We start from the raw sequence: 16,918 nt of genomic DNA on the forward strand, positions 1-16,918 counted from the left end.
AAATAAAATAAATAAATAAAGACAGAAATATTTAAGTAAAGAAAGGAGAGATAAAATAATGACATCTTCTATTCTTTTATTGTTGTCTGTCTCTTCTTTCTATTTTCTCCCTTTCCTTTATCCCTCTCTCTTTCTCATTTCTATTTCTGCTCTCACTCTCTATTTCTCTCCCTCTCTATATTTCTCTCTGTTTTTCCTTCTCTTTATCATTTTCTGTCTTCCTTTCTCTGTCTTCCTTTACTCTCTTACTCTCTAACACTTGTTCTCTTCCTCTTTTCCTTACCCTCTCGTTCTTTCTATCTTTCTCTTAAATTTACCAGTCTGGCCCCCAAGACAGTATTTTCCTAGGACGTGGCCCGCGTGATAAAACCAGTTTAACACCCTTGCCTTTGAGAGTTGCCGAGGGTGCTAGGTGAGAGAGAGAAGGGCTGCGCTATCTCCATATAGCGGCAGCGCTTTCCCGAAACTGGTGGAGGAGAGGAGTATCAATCCCGGGACAACGGTATCGATCCGATCTGAGCGCAATACCGGTATCGGGAAGGCACGCCGCTAAGCTAGCTTTGACCCGAGGCCCACTTTGACTATCCGATGCTAACGTCAAAGGCTTGTTGTTAAACATCCTTCCCTCTCGCTTCACAGATCAATATACGCCGGCCCTCGCCGAAGTGACGATGGGGATCCTTTCATCGGCAATTAGGTTCATGAATTTTTCATGCCGGCTCCATAATACCTTCACCGGCCGCTCCCCTCCCGTTATTGTGCACCCGAGAAGAGAAATGAGCACGTACGCTACATTTAGCTTCAAAAGAGCTCTTGATGTTTGCTGATTTGATGGAGTTCTTTATTTATTTGCTCACGGTTTACACCTGTCGGGTTTGAAGCGCTGCGGATTGCGTTGGTGCAGGGGTGTCGAACTCCTTTGGGTTCGGGGGCCAAGCGGGGAGAAATAAACAACTAGATTACAGGAAAAAGAAAGAAAGAGGGAGATAGGTGAAAGAGAGGGTGAAGGAGTGATAAAAGGACAATTGGAAAAACGAAAGAAAGGAAGAAAAAGAGATTGAGAGTAAGACGGAAAAAAGACAGAAAAAAATCACAAGGACAGACTTGTAGATTTTAGAGAAAGAAAGGAAGAAGGAGAGTTTGAATAAAAGAAATAGAGATGGTAAAAGAAAGAGAGAGAAAAAGAAAAGAACCAACCAACTGGGTGGACAAGCGAATAAACGGGAAAAAGAACGAGAGAAAGGAAATAACAGAGGGAGAAAAAAAAGAAAGAAATGAGAAAGAGAGAGGTAAGAAAGAAGAGAGTAAGAGAAAAAAAGACAGAAGAGAACATGAAATAGAGAGAAAAGGAGAGACAGAAAAAGAGAGTGAGAGTAAAAGGAAAAAGAAAGTCAGAAAGAAAAACTCACGGGGGTATGAGTAGTACATTTTAAAGAAAGAAAGAAAGAAAGAAAGAAAGAAATGGTGAATGAAAGAAATGGTGAATGAAAGAAAGGGAGATGTTGAAAGAAAAATGAGAGACAAAATGAGAGAAAGAGAGAAGGAAGGGGACATGGAGAGCAAGAACAAATGAATGAACAAATTAAATAAATAATGTGAAACATAAAAGAAAAAAAGAGCAAGAACAAGAGAGAAAGAAAGGGAGGGAAAGAGAAAGAAAGAGAAAAAGAAAGAGACGGACAGAAGAATAAATACAGAAGAGAAAAACAGATAGAGGAGGAAGAGAAAAGGAGAGAGAGAGAGAGAGAAAGAGAGAAAAACAAAGTCATGGAGAAAGAAATAGAAGAGAGAAAGGGGGAAAGAAGAAGAGATTCAATGAAAGAGAGAAAGAAAGTCAAGTCACGTTTATATGCATAGCCCTTAATCACAAGAAGTCTGAAAGGGCTGCACAGACCACAGACTAAAACAGACTACAGATTATTATGACAGCGTCCCCTGATCTCAAACCTACATGAGGGCAAGGAAAAACTGTCCTGCCCTTTATCCGTCTAAATAGATATAGCATGTGTTGCATTAATCATAAGGGATTTTTAAGGCTTTTATTTATCTTTTTATTTGTGACCCCAGACAAATAAGGCATAATATTATATACAAATATAAAGTTTTTTGTACCCGCTTTAAATTTATATATCATCATTCAAATTATTGAATATGAACTACATTTATAATGACTTTAGACTCAAATATTTATTTTAATGTAGGCTACAATGTTTTTTATGGTTTTGAGACGTGTGCAGCGATTTCCATAACTTGAAGGGAAAAAAAAAAACTCCAATTTGATCAGCGAGATCACAGGTGTCCAACATGCGGCCAAAGGTTTGAATCCTGCCCGCAAGACTACGCTGCAGTCTTAAAAAATGTCCACTCCGTGTCACCAAAACCAGGCGCAAAAAAAGAGACATAGAAAGAGAAAACAAGAGAGAGTGAAAGCAAGCAAGCAAGAAATAAAGCGAAAGAGAAAGGGAGAAGAAAAAAGTGGGAAAAAGAAAGTCAAAGTGAGAGAAAGAAACAGAGAAATAGACAAAGAAAGACAGAAAAGGATAGAAAAATGATCAAAAAGAGACAGAAAAAGAAAGACAGGAGGGAAAGAGAATGAGAGAAAAAAGTGGGAAAAGAGAGAGCAAGATAGAAAGAGAGAAACAAGAAAAAGAGAGAAATATAGATAAGATATATACACAGATAAAGAGGGAGAGAGAGAGAGAGATAGGAAGGGAGAGAAAGATAAGAGATAAAATAACAAAAAGAGAGAAAGAAAGAAAAAAAGAGTCGAGCTAACTTAGCTAGCTTTACACCACAAATCCAAATCTTTAAATCTAATTATATCAGAATTAAACTTTAAAACATGATTTGATCATTTTCAAAATTAAAGACATGAATCACGCAAGGTTTGTCCTTTTTAATGCCTAACCTAATTAGCTCCCCGGTTTACACCTAGCTTTGGGGCTAGGGGTTAGGGCTAGGGTTAGGGCTAACGTTACAGCTCAGGGGAATAGAGCTAGGGTCATTCATCACTAGGGTTAGAGCTTGTGCTACGGGGTTAGAGTTAAACTCAGGTTAGGGTTCGACCTAGGGTTGGACCTTGGGTTGGGCTAGTGTTAGGAATATGTTTAGACCAAGGTTTAGAATAGAATTAAGCGCTTAAGAAATAGTTTGGTTCATGTTTAAGACCCACGATGAACCTGTGGTTAAAGCTAAGTTTAGGGCTAGGGTTGAACTAGGGTGAAAGCTAGGGTTAAGGCTAAGGTTAGCACTTAGGGTTGGAGCTAGGGGATAGAGCTAGGTTTAGGGCTAAGGTTAGGGATAGCGCAAGGCTAAGGGCTAGTGTTAGACCCAGAGTTGGACCTTGTGTTGGGCTAGTTTGAATACGTTTAGGGCAAGGGCTAATGTTAGGCTAGGGTTACAGTTTAGTTTGGGCGGTTCTATAACAAAACCAATTCTCATTAAAGGATTTCTTCTCTTTACTACAATTTTACATTTTTGGGGAGCAAAATAAGAAAACAACAGTTTATTAACCAAAACGATATATACAATGATATAGAATGTGTTTGTTTTTTTCACACCAAAAAAGTTATAACCCCCCCACCCAAAAAGAGACATATTCAGAAACGAATTCAGTTAGAAAAACATCGAAAAATAAGTAGCTAAATAAATCTAACCAACAAGCAATTTTGTATTTTATTAATTGCTTGCTTATATAATTTAGCACTTTAGAAATATTTTAGTATTCTTGTGTATTTTAGACCCAGTCTGAATCTAGAGTAAAGCTGAGGTTAGGGCTAGGGTTAGCACAAAAGTTCGGTCTAGGGTAAGGGTTAGCATTAGGGTTAGGGTTTGGGCATAGGGTTAGATTTAGGGTTAGGGTTCAGGTAAGAACAGGATTTATGGATATAATCTAGCTCTTTAGAAATAGTTTAGTATGTATTTAAGACCTAGGGTAGACCTAGGGTTAAAATAGAGGTTAGCGCTGGGGTTATGGCTAGGATTAGATCTAGGGTTGGACCTAAGGTAAGAGCTAGGTTTAAGGCAAGGGTTAGAGCTAATGTTAAGACTATGGTTAGGGTTTAGGTTGGGTTGGGCTACAATAATTTGTCTATTTTACTCCAATTGTAAAACGTCATTAACTGGAATTATATTTGAAATTACACATTAAAAGTTGTTTTTTTTTTCACAATAAAAACCTTCTAAAATCACCTCAAGGAAAATATATCCGGAAACAAGTGAAAAAGCCTAATAAATCCAAACAACGAGCTATTTTCCATTATTTGAATTGCTTAGACAGGACTGGGCGGTGCCGACTTTGAATTTGACTTTGACCCCCTACATTTTTGCACTTGGCGTAACCATGGCGACCGTCTCACACATGTTAATCTTGCTAGCGTGACTTCTCACCATCAATTTATGCGCGCTCGGGATGCAATAGCTAGCAGGACATTCCAATTATCCATCTATATTTCTTTCCATCTATCTATCTAAAAATCTGTCTTTCTATATAGCCAGCTAGCCTTATACGTTAATAGCTAGCTCACCATTTAAATATCTTAATAGCTAGCAATCCTTTACAAATCAAGCAGGCTAGCCATTTTTAATATCTAGCTAGCTGGACATTTTAAAAAGATAGCTAGCTGCACATTCACATATTTATTTGAATGTCTAGCTACCTGTTTGTAGCTAGCTAGTTTTCTGTCCCAACAAAATAGCTTCCCATTTAAATACCTAAATATATTACTATACATTTTTTTATCTTACCAGCATACATTTAAATATCTCGATAGCAAGTGATTTAAATAATTTTAATATCCATTCAATCAACTGTTTGACTGTCTATCAATAGAGCTAGCTTTTTATGTAAATAGCTAGGTATACACTGGCTAGCTAGCAATTCAAAACATTCATTTAAATATTTATCAATTTAAAAATATGTCTGTCCATCTATCAATATCGCTAGCTAGCTTTCTATCTTAAAAGCTTGCCATCACTTTAAATACCTGCCTAGCTATCAATTTAAATAATTATTTGGATATTTATTCAAAGAATGTCTGACTGTCCGTCCATAGAGCTAGTTAGCTTTGTATCTAAATAGCTAGAAAACATTTTAATTATCTGACTAGCTAGAAATATGGATATCTATTTCAATATTAATCTATTTAAAAATCAGTCTCTGTCTATTTATCAATGTAGCTAGCTAGCTTTCTATCTAAATGGCTATCGATCACTTTGAATATCTGGCTAGTTAGCAATTTAAATAGATATTTAAATGTTTATCCATTTTAAATATGTCCGTCCGTCTGTCCGTCCCTCCTCTCTCTCTCTATCTATATATCCATATATCTATCCAGCTTTATATCTAAATAGCCAACTGTCACTTTAAATATCTGGCTTGCAAGCGATTAAAATACAGATTTAAATATTTATCGATTTAAAAATATGTCCGTCTATCTATCAATGTAACTAGCTAACTTTCTGTCCAAAAAGCTAGATATCACTTTAAATATCTAGCTAGCTAGCAGTTTAAATAATTATTAAAATACTTATTCAAAAAACTGTCTGACTGTCTACCCATATAGCTAGTTATCGTTTTATCTTAATAGATATATATTCATTTAAATATCTGACTGGCTAGCATTATAAATATATATTTGAATATCAATCTATTAAAACGTATGTCTCTCTGTCTATTTTACAATGTAGCTAGCTAGCTTTCTATCTAAATATATATCTATGATTTAAAATATCTGGCTATATAAATGTTTATCCTTTTTAAATATGTCTGTTCATCCATCTATCTACCAATTTAGCTCGCTAGCTAGCAATTTCAATATCAATTTAAATATTTATCGATTCAAAAATCTGTCCGACCATCTATCAATGTCGCTAGCTTGCTTTCTATCTAAAAAGTTAACTATCACTTTAAATATCTTTGAAGCTAGCAATTTGAATAATTATTTAAATATTGATTCCTAAAACGTTCTGTCTAGCCATAAAGCTAGTTAGCTTTCTATCTAAATAGCTAGATAACTGTTTGAATATCTAACTGGCTCGCGATACAAATATCGATTTAAAAATCTGCCTCTCTGTCTGTTTTTCAATATAGCAGGCTAGCTTTCAATTTAAATAGCTAGCTATCACTTTAAATACTTGGCTAGCTAGCAATTTAAGTGTCTATTTAAATGTTTATCGAATTAAATATGTCTGTCTGTCTATCATTATAGCTAGCTAGCTTTCATCTAAATAGCTAGATATCCATTTAAGTATTGACTTAGATAGCTGTCTATCAATATCTACATATATTATATATTATATACATAAAATATATATTCTTTGAACAATTTATTATTCTCAAGGCATCCTTTGCTTTGAGATGTCAGCAGGCAAGTCAAATCTGCCGACCCTCCTCCTCCACTTCCTCACAGTAAGAAATTTATAGGTCAGCCGAGCGCCGGCGAGCAAAGTTTTCTGGGGAAATGTACGACGGCAAAATATTGATTGGCAGGCGTGCAAAATGCCAACACTTCCTCTGCGGGCATCTCCCGCAACCGCTTTTTATCCGCTGGCGTTTTCCCGCGTATGCTAATATCCGCGACACACTCGCCATACATTTTTTATCGGCGTCCTGTGGTGTGTTTGTACACAGAAAACCCCTTGGAGAGGTGCTAGTTTTTTGTACGGAAACTTTGTTGGTTCAGAAAATAAAACCTAGACTGATTATTATCACAAAAATGAAAATAAATATAAAAAGTGATAAAATTATAGACAAATGCCAGCGAGTATTTGTTAGCCTCAAAGACAACGTGAGTAGCTCATGCATACATTTATGCGTTTATTTCTTAATACTACTAAAGAATAGTACTACAGTAATATTATGGAACGACTAGAACAAAAGTACAAACTATATTACATTTAGTCCTGAAAACAAAGATCTAACACATATATTTTTTTGCTTTCATTCTGAAAAGAAAAATACGACAGAAATACTGCAAAATACTGCTACAGTAATACTATAGTACAGAAATACTAATACAGAAACACCGCAGATAAGCTACAAGAGAAATACTATCAAATGCTTCAGAAACACTACAAAATAATACTAAGCATATACTACTACAGTACAGTCATACAATAATATAAAAATACTACTACAAAAAAACACTGTTACAGAAATAACAAAAAAATACTACTCTGGAAATACTACAATACAAAAATACTATGGCAGAAATACTAAGAAAATCAAATTAACAGTAATACTAAAAAATACTACAGAATTCTAGCATAGAAATACTACAAAAACAGAACTAGAGTAATAATACAAAACTTAATATCAAATGAAGTGATTAAGTATACTACAAAATAGTACAACAGTCATACTATATTACAGGAATACTACAACAGAAATACTAATACAGAAATACTATAAAAATACTGAATAAATACAACAATAATACTACTACCAAAATCCTACAAAAATACATCTACATAAATGCATTATTACAAAATACTACAGAAAAAAATACAAAACGACCACTGTGGAAAATTGAAAAATACTCCTACAATAATACTATAATACAGAAATACTACTACATAAATACCACAAAATAGTACGACAGTCATACTACAATACAAAAATACTACTACATAAACAGTATAAGAAAACTTGCAAACTCAAATACTACAATAATACTGCTACCGAAATTCAAAGAAAATATATCTGGAGTAATACATTACTACAAAATACTACAGAAATGATAAAAAAATGACCACTGTGGAAAAACTGATAAATACGCCTACAACAATACTAAAATACAGCAATGCCAGTGCAAAAATACTACAAAAATCCGACTATGGAAATACTACAATACAGAAATACTACTATGTAAGTACTACAAAATAGCACTACAGTCATACTATAATACAAAAATACTACTACAGAAATAGTATAAAAATAATTCACAAATAATACAATAATTCTGCTACCGAAATCCTACAAAAATACATGTACAGAAATACATGATTACAAAATACTCAAGAAATAATACAAAACAACCACTGTGGAAAAACTCGAAAATACTCCTACAACAAAACTAAAATCCAGCAATGCTAGTACAAAAATACTACTATGGAAATACTATAACACAGAAATACTGCTACAGAAATACTACACAATAGTACGACAGTCATACTTCAATACAAAAATACTACTGCAGTAAGAGTATAACAATACTTCACAATTACTAAAATAATACTACTACCAAAATACTACAAAAATGTATTCAGGGTAATACGTTACTAAAAAGTACTACAGCAATAATAAAAAACAACTACTGTGGAATAACTAAAAAACACTCCTACAATAATACTAAAATACAGCAATGCTAGTACAAGATTACTACTACGGAAATACTACAAAATAGTACAAACATTCTACAAAATTACTGGTAAAAATTATACGAATAAATAAATGCAGAATGATTCAAATATGTTTTCAAAGAGACTGTAACTCTTTCGTGATAGAATACGACTAAAGATAAAATAGTTAAAAAATGAAAGAAAATATATATTAAGTGATAAAAAATACAGTAATACTACTTGAAAATTAGTCAAATATTAAGTTATTAAAACAGTGTAATGGTACTTGTTTGTTGTGTACCAAATACTTCACATTTGACTTAGAATAAATACATTTTTCTGATTATCATGATGTTAAATATAACAAGAAAATGGCCACCCAATTAAAAAAAATTGTATATTTATCACTCTAAATTAAACACTAGATAAAAAAAAAGATAATCAACATGAACTTTATCTCGCAGAATATCTGTTTCCATGGCGACTGGAGTTTTCCTTCCTCGTGATTTCAACTTGAAGTGAACATATAATATAAAAAAAAAATAACAATTAAAAACAAAGTGGTGGTGCTTGTGGTCGTCTTTCAACAAATACAATAATCACATGACTCGCTTCGTCCAATCACAGCGTCGGATGGTAACCTTTTCTGGAGTCCTCATCGAAAGCACTTTTACAAACAATGTCCGAAGCTTTTGCCCTTTGCTTGATGAAAAATGTCATGAAATCAAACTAAAATGGCCGTGCGCCATTAGAGAATCTCCTGGATTGAGACATAGAGTAATACTATAGTAAGAGTAATACTTAAGGGGTACGAACAGCCAAATGGGAATGCGTTCAGTTGGGTAGTTTTCACCTCTAGAATAATCAACCTGATTGCTTGTCAAATATTGTGATCCTGGCCAAACCTGTTCGAGCCTGAGAGACTACAATGTCTTTTTGGAAAAGCTGCCGGGTGATCAAAACGAAAAACACCTTTTTGGGGCAGTTTTTACATCTAGAGTAACCTACCTGACAGCGTGTAAAAATTAGTGTTGATATTCAATGTGGATCTGGCCTGAGAGAGTATAATGTCTTACTGGGAAAGCCCCCAAGTGAGCAAAGCCAAAAAATCTAACTCATCTTTTTGGTGCAGTTTTCACATCTAGGGCAACCTACCTGACGGTTTGTAAAAAAAGATGGTGTTGATATTCAATGTGGTTCTGGACTGGGATAGTAGAATGTCTTACTGGGAAAGCTTCCAAGTGAGCAAAACCAAAAATGTTGACTCATTTTTGGGGCAGTTTTTACATTCTGGGTAGCCTACCTGACTGCTTGTAAAAAATAGTGTTGATATTCAATGTGGGGCTGGTCTGAAAGAGTAGAATGTCTTACTGGGAAAGCTGTGAGTGAGCAAAACCAAAAATACTGACTCATCTTTTTGAGGCAGTTTTCACATCTAGGGCAACCTTCCTGGCTTCTTGTAAAAAATGTGTTGGTATTCAATTTGGTACTGGCCTGAGAGAGTAGAATTTCTTACTGGAAAAGCTGCCGGGTGGGCAAAACAAAAAAAGGCTGACTCATCTTTTTGGGGCAGTTTGCACATCTAGGGTAACTTACCTGACTGCTTGTAAAAAAAATGTGTTGATATTCAATGTGGTTCTGGTTTGAGAGACTATAATGTCTTACTGGGAAAGCTGCAGAGTGAGCAAAACCAAAAATGTTGAATCATCTTTTTGGCAGTTTTAACATCTAGGGCAACCTACCTGACGTAAAAAAAAAGATGGTGTTGATATTCAATGTGGTTCTGGACTGGGATAGTAGAATGCTGAGTGATCAAAACCAGAATTCTGACTCATCTTCTTGGGGCAGTTTTCACATCTGGGGTAACCTACCTGACTGCTTGTAAAAGAAATGTGTTAATAAACAATTTGGTGCCGGCCTGAGAGAGTAGAATGTCTTACTGGGAAAGCTGTGAGTGAGCAAAACCAAAAATACTGACTCATCTTTTTGAGGCAGTTTTCACATCTAGGGCAACCTTCCTGGCTTCTTGTAAAAAATGTGTTGGTATTCAATTTGGTACTGGCCTGAGAGAGTAGAATTTCTTACTGGAAAAGCTGCCGGGTGGGCAAAACAAAAAAAGGCTGACTCATCTTTTTGGGGCAGTTTGCACATCTAGGGTAACTTACCTGACTGCTTGTAAAAAAAATGTGTTGATATTCAATGTGGTTCTGGTTTGAGAGACTATAATGTCTTACTGGGAAAGCTGCAGAGTGAGCAAAACCAAAAATGTTGAATCATCTTTTTGGCAGTTTTAACATCTAGGGCAACCTACCTGACGTAAAAAAAAAGATGGTGTTGATATTCAATGTGGTTCTGGACTGGGATAGTAGAATGCTGAGTGATCAAAACCAGAATTCTGACTCATCTTCTTGGGGCAGTTTTCACATCTGGGGTAACCTACCTGACTGCTTGTAAAAGAAATGTGTTGATAAACAATTTGGTGCCGGCCTGAGACAGTAGAATGTCTTACTGGGAAAGCTGCCTAGTGGGGCAAAAAAAAATTGACTCATATTTTTGGGGGTCCTGGAGGAAATATGCTGAGTCAGCAAAACCAAAAGTGCTGAGTCAACTTTTTTAGGGGCAACCCTAAACCAACCCTTTTAACTTTTTGCAAGACACCGTGTTGAAATTTAATGTTGTTCTGGCCTAAAAGAAAGGAATCTCTTTTTGGAACAATTGCTGAGTAAGCAAAACTAAGTCACCTTTTTTGGGGCATTTTTTCACCTCTGGGGTAAAATACGTGACTTTCTGTAAAAAATGGTGTTCATATTCAATCTCGTTCTGAACTGTGAGAGTAAAATGTCTTTCTAGAAAAAAATGTCAACAAATAAAAAGTGCAGGGTCACCTTATTTTGAGGTAACCAACCTAACAGCCTGTAAAATATATTGTTAATATTCAATGTCCTTCTGACCTGGAAGAGTGACATTTCTTTCTGTGGAAATAATGCTGAGTCAACAAAACCAAAAGTACTAAGTCAGCTTTTTGGTGGCATTTTTCACATCTAGGGTAACCTTTCTGACTGCTTGTGAAAGATGGTGGTCATGAATATATATATATATATATATATATATATATATATATATATATATATATATATATATATATATATATATATATATACAAGATTCTAAACTAAAACATCACTTTTTCTCGCGGGTGATGATAAAAAAAGTATCAAGAGTTTGAGAAAAAAAAAAACTTTCTCCTACTGTACGTGTTGCCATGACGACCACACTGCATGAAGTACAGTTGGGTCCATCTCACGTGGGAGCTGCCTTATATTTATAGAAGCAAGCTCACGATACATTTTCATGCGTGTTACTAAAATGGACTTCTACTACAAATATGTGACAACATAAAAAAAGTGTGTGTATTATAGAGATTTCTATGGGTGTAAAAATACTTTGTTTGAATAAAGCAGACAAATAACATAAAAGTACATAGTTACTATCTCGTAAACCTGTTTTTAGATTTAATTATTTGAAATTATATCACCCTACTTGAAGAAGTTGATGTATTTGGGAGCCATTTTGCTACTACGGAATCCCAGATGACCATTTTGCTGAGCTAGCTTCTCTGAGTGTTGATTCTAGCTACCCAGAAATGAGCCCCAATGTGATGGTCGCTTAGTTCTGTGATACAGGCAAATGTAACATTTGTTTCCACTATTTCTTTCTCTAGCCACTCGTATTAGCTGATAGCCGCTATTGTTTTTTTTAGGCATCTCCTCCTTCGTTTTTAGTGTTGCCTGCCTTCCACAGCTGCTCATGCAAGAGAACGTCACCGAATCCCTTTAATCTGGCATCTTTGTTTGTTTTTTTACCACTGTTTCATTTTTTAACCACTCTTGTTAGCCACTTAGCAGAAGGCGATGGATAGCTGTGGCTAATATTACTGTTAGCTGCTCCTGATTTCTCCTTCAGTGTCACTCACCTTCCAAAGCTGAGTTCCATGATTCAGTATTCTTCGACTATTTTTCCACTGTTTCCTTATCTGGCCACTCATGTCGGTCACTTGGCTGAAAGTTATGACTCGTCTCTATTGTTGGCTGCTCTTGCCTTATCCTTTAGTCCCACTTGCCTTCCAGCTAGTTTCTATAATTCAGACCTTTTTCCCACTGTCCCACTCTCCTTTCGTATCAAAGTTATATGATTCAGGCATCTTTGACTTTTTTTCATTGTTTCCTTATCAAACCACTCATGTTGGCGACTTGGCTGAAGGTTAGGGCTCGCTGCTGGCCATTATTGTTAATGTTAGCCAGTCCTGCTTTGTCTTTTAGTGTCACTCACCTTTCATAGCGGAGTTCTATGATTCAGGCATTTTAACCTTTTTTTCTAACTGTTTCCTTCTTTTGTCACTCTTGGCTGCAGGCAGAGGCTTGACGCTAAATGTTAATGTTGAGATAATTGTTCCTGCTTCGTCCTTCAGTGTTACTCACCTTCCACAGCTAGTATCACAAGCGAACATCACCACGTATCCAACTTTTTCCCCACTGTTTCCTTCTCTAGCCACTCACGTTAGCCACTTGGCTGCAGGTTATGGCCTGCAACTAGCCACTGGTGTTAGTATTATTAGATACTTTGACTTTGTTCTTCAGTGTCACTCGCCTTCCACAGGTGAGTTCAATAATTCAGCCATCTTCCACTTTTTTCCACTGTCTCTTTCTCTAGCCACTCATGTTAGCTGCTTGGCTGTGAGTAATGGCCCATAGCTAGCCACTAGTAATATTATTAGGTATTCGTACTCCATTTCTTCAGTGTCACTCGCCTTCTACACGTGAGTTCTATTATTCAGCCATCTTCCACTTTTTTCCACTGTCTCTCCCTTTAGCCACTGATGTTGGTTACTTAGCTGCAGGCAATGGTTAACTACTAGACATTATTGTTATTGTTAGCTGACTTGTGTAATTAAAGATTGATCTTATATATATTTACCAGACCTTTTCAGTAGTTTTTTGCACGAGTCACTCAAGTTACACGGTTTTGGATGATGGCGAGAATTATCAACAGCTGGCTAGCAGGTATGCAAGAAAATTTGGAAGTAGGCTTCTGAATTTTACTAAGCGGTTTCCGTAGTGATTCTTCTCCCAATGCACAAGTTTTAGCTCCGTTCTACGCTACAACGACTTGTAGCGGTAAATCTTTACACACTGTCCCTTTAAGGCTCTGAGATAGCACACAAACTTAAAAATGACTTCTGCCGCAAGAATCCTCCATCTGGCAAACAATCGTAAATGCCGAGTGCGTATCATGGAAATTTTAATTAAACCTCCATTGATTGGAATGATGAACTAATTAAAACTTATCTCGTCCAAGTCATTGTGTTTCCCAAATGGACATAATTGAATTGCTTCGTCGTCTTTTTCTTCTCGGGGACCAGAAAATCGTTTTCATCGTTTTCCTCTTATCTTCAACCAACGCCAATCTTCAACTCCAACCTGAAACGACGGCGGTCACAATAATGGATGTCACTCAACTTCTTGCGCCTTAACTCTGAAAAGACCGAAATGTTAGCTATTGGTCCATCTAAATACGGTGACTTGTTCTCAAAAACTGCTCTGAACATTGACAAATGTAATATCACCCAGAATGACTAAGTTACAAATTTAGGTGTCATATTTGACCCGGATCTGTCCTTTCAAACACACGTTAATGTCATGTCCTGCATGGTTGTCATGGCGCCCAGCTGGCCCCGCCCCTTGACACCAGCTAAGACGCATTGGACTTATTGCTTTTGGAGTACTTAAGTGCTCCTTTTGGAACTGCCCGCTGCCAGATCATTGTTTAACCCTTGTTGAAGACCTGTTCATGCCTGTTTGATCTGAGTAATGCCTAGATTGTATTTTGCCTGCCTTTGAACCTGCTTTGTTTTGCTTCTGGTCCGTTTGTGTGTTGGACAACTTTTATTTCTCAATTAAAGTGACAGATCGGCTACGCAAATGAGTTCCGACTTCCTGCTTCCCGGCCCGTTTCCTGACAGTTAAGAATATTACCAGAGCAGCTTTTTTCCATATTCGCAACACTGGATACAGATATTATAATTCATGCGTTTGTTACCATCTCGATTACTGTAATGCCCTACTTTCTGGTCTCCCGAAGTCCAAAATCAAGAGCCTTCAGCTTGTACAAAATGCTGCAGCGAGGCTTTTAACTAAGACAAGAAAGTTTGATCACATGATCCGATTTTAGCTAACCTGCATTGGCTCCCTGTTAGCTTAAGATGTGATTTGAAGATTCTACAAAATCATGCATGGACTTGCTCCCTCATATTTTTCAGATTTAATATCGCCCTATGTACCGGTCTGGAGACTTCGCCCTGAAAATGCTGGTCTACTAGTGATCCCAAGAGCCAAGAAGAGATCCGCAGGTTCGAGAGTGTTCTCCATCCGGGCAACGGTGCTGTGGAATGCTCTTCCCCCTGAGATCCGTTCTGCAACCTCAGTGGAAATGTTTAAATTTAATCTTAAAACACATTTCTATTATATAGCATATAAATAACCTATATTTTAAGTTGACAATATCTGTGTATCATTTGCCCTCATGTAGGTTTTAGATCAGGGGATGGTGTCATAATAGTCTTTGATTAGAGCAACCCTTTGAGACTCTTTGTGATTAACGGCTATATAAATAAACATGACTTGACTTGACAGTATGACCTAGCACTGTTCTATTATCCATCTTAAAATGGAGAAGAAACTATTATATTATTATACATAAATATTAATAAACTGCTCTTTTGCCTGTCTGTTTTGAGTTTTGTTTGGGTGCCAGGGAGTTGATTTTTGTATTGACAATTGTTAGAACCGTGGGTTAAAATAAAACAAACTTAAAGCCCCGGTGTGTAATAGTTGAACACTAGATGGCATTCGGTTGTGTATTGCGAACAAAAACCAGTGTGAAGAGCACTGTGTTGCAGGAGGATACCAGACAAACATGGCGGTGATTTCTAGGTAATAATTTCACAATATAAAACAAAAACAAACAAAAAAAAAACAACACATTTTGCGAACCAGGATTTGTGTTTATTTTGATAGAAATTCATATTGGTATGATAGTATGTATTCACATTACATTCAGTATTAGAATCATTTTTATTTATTTTTTTAGTACCACTAGGAGACATATACAGTATATATATACACAATATAGACTCGATTCAAGAATCTTTGGGAGGTGATTTTTGTTAGACCATTCATATTTAATATATAATTTACTTGGTTCAATTGATAATCATTATATTTATTCATAATTCATTAAACATTTTATTGTTATTTATTATTTTATGTCATTTTTATTTGATAATATTTTTTACGTAAGTGTACGTTTTTGTCATGATTTAAGTTTAACTAATGAATGATGTAACTTTGTTAATCATTGAATAAAAATAGTTAATGTTACTTAATTATTTTTATAGATTTAATGCGAATTAATTTTATTGTAGTAGTTGAAAACAAATAACATATTATACTTAATTTGAATTTATTATTTATTTTTATATTAATCTAGGTTTTATTTTTTAACGGATTGATTATTTTAACTCTTTGAATATCAATTTATTAATTATTTGATATTTTATTCATTCATTTTGTTGTAGTTTTAATTAAAAATAATTTTGACTTCTTTGTCGATTTATCTTTATTGTTGAATGTATTATTATTTTTAGTTCATTAATCATTGTATTACTATTTTTTACAAATGTTCTCAGTTTATTAATTGTTATTGTAGTTTAATTTTGGTGCGGTTTTAATTCAATGACGTTTTTAACATAATTCAAATAATTATTATTTTTTTTTTACAAATTTGAATAAACATCTGGATAACCTTATCATTAAATTTAAACATAATTGTATTAGTAGTTATTATATATTGTATTTAATTGAATTCGGTTTTTATTTAAACTTTGTTCTATTGTGACAAATATTTAAATCAATATTGTTTTGATGAATTAACAAGAAAGAAAACAAACTATTACATGTTTTTTTTTCCCAAATAACCCAGTTTAATTTGTATTTACTTTTATTTAATTATTTATTCCTCTTTTTTCTTTTTTAGTTGTTTGCTTTTTTTATTGTCTCCTTTTTTTCTTTGTTTAAACTGGTTTTCCCTTTTTTTCCTCAACAAAAAAGAAACTAAACAAATCTGCCTTCATGTATTTATTTACGCTTTTTCTTTTTCTTTCTGTCTTTCCTTATGCTTACCTTTTTTCTTCTTTCTTTGTACTGTGCGATTTTCCCTAAATACCCTTTGTTTTCTTTATTCCCTTTACTTTTTTCTCTTTTTTCTGTTTTTTTTTTTATAAAATTATTTGTCCATTTTCTTCTTTCTTTTTCCTGTCTTTTTAAAATGTTCTTCTTTCTTTTTTTCTTGACATTCAAAGGTGACATGAAATGAGCCCAAACAGACTTAATTGTCGACCATTGTATTGCAACGGGTAGCAGAACATTGCAAAAGGCTGGGGGGATAAAATCTGAAGAAAAATGGTATGTTTTGGTCTGTAATTTGTATTCCTCCTTGAGCTTTTAGCTGAAAGTAATACAGC

This window comes from Urocampus carinirostris, chromosome 17, assembly GCF_059441175.1.
Source record: "Urocampus carinirostris isolate Australia breed hairy pipefish chromosome 17, RoL_Ucar_1.0, whole genome shotgun sequence".
In the NCBI taxonomy this organism is placed as follows: domain Eukaryota; kingdom Metazoa; phylum Chordata; class Actinopteri; order Syngnathiformes; family Syngnathidae; genus Urocampus; species Urocampus carinirostris.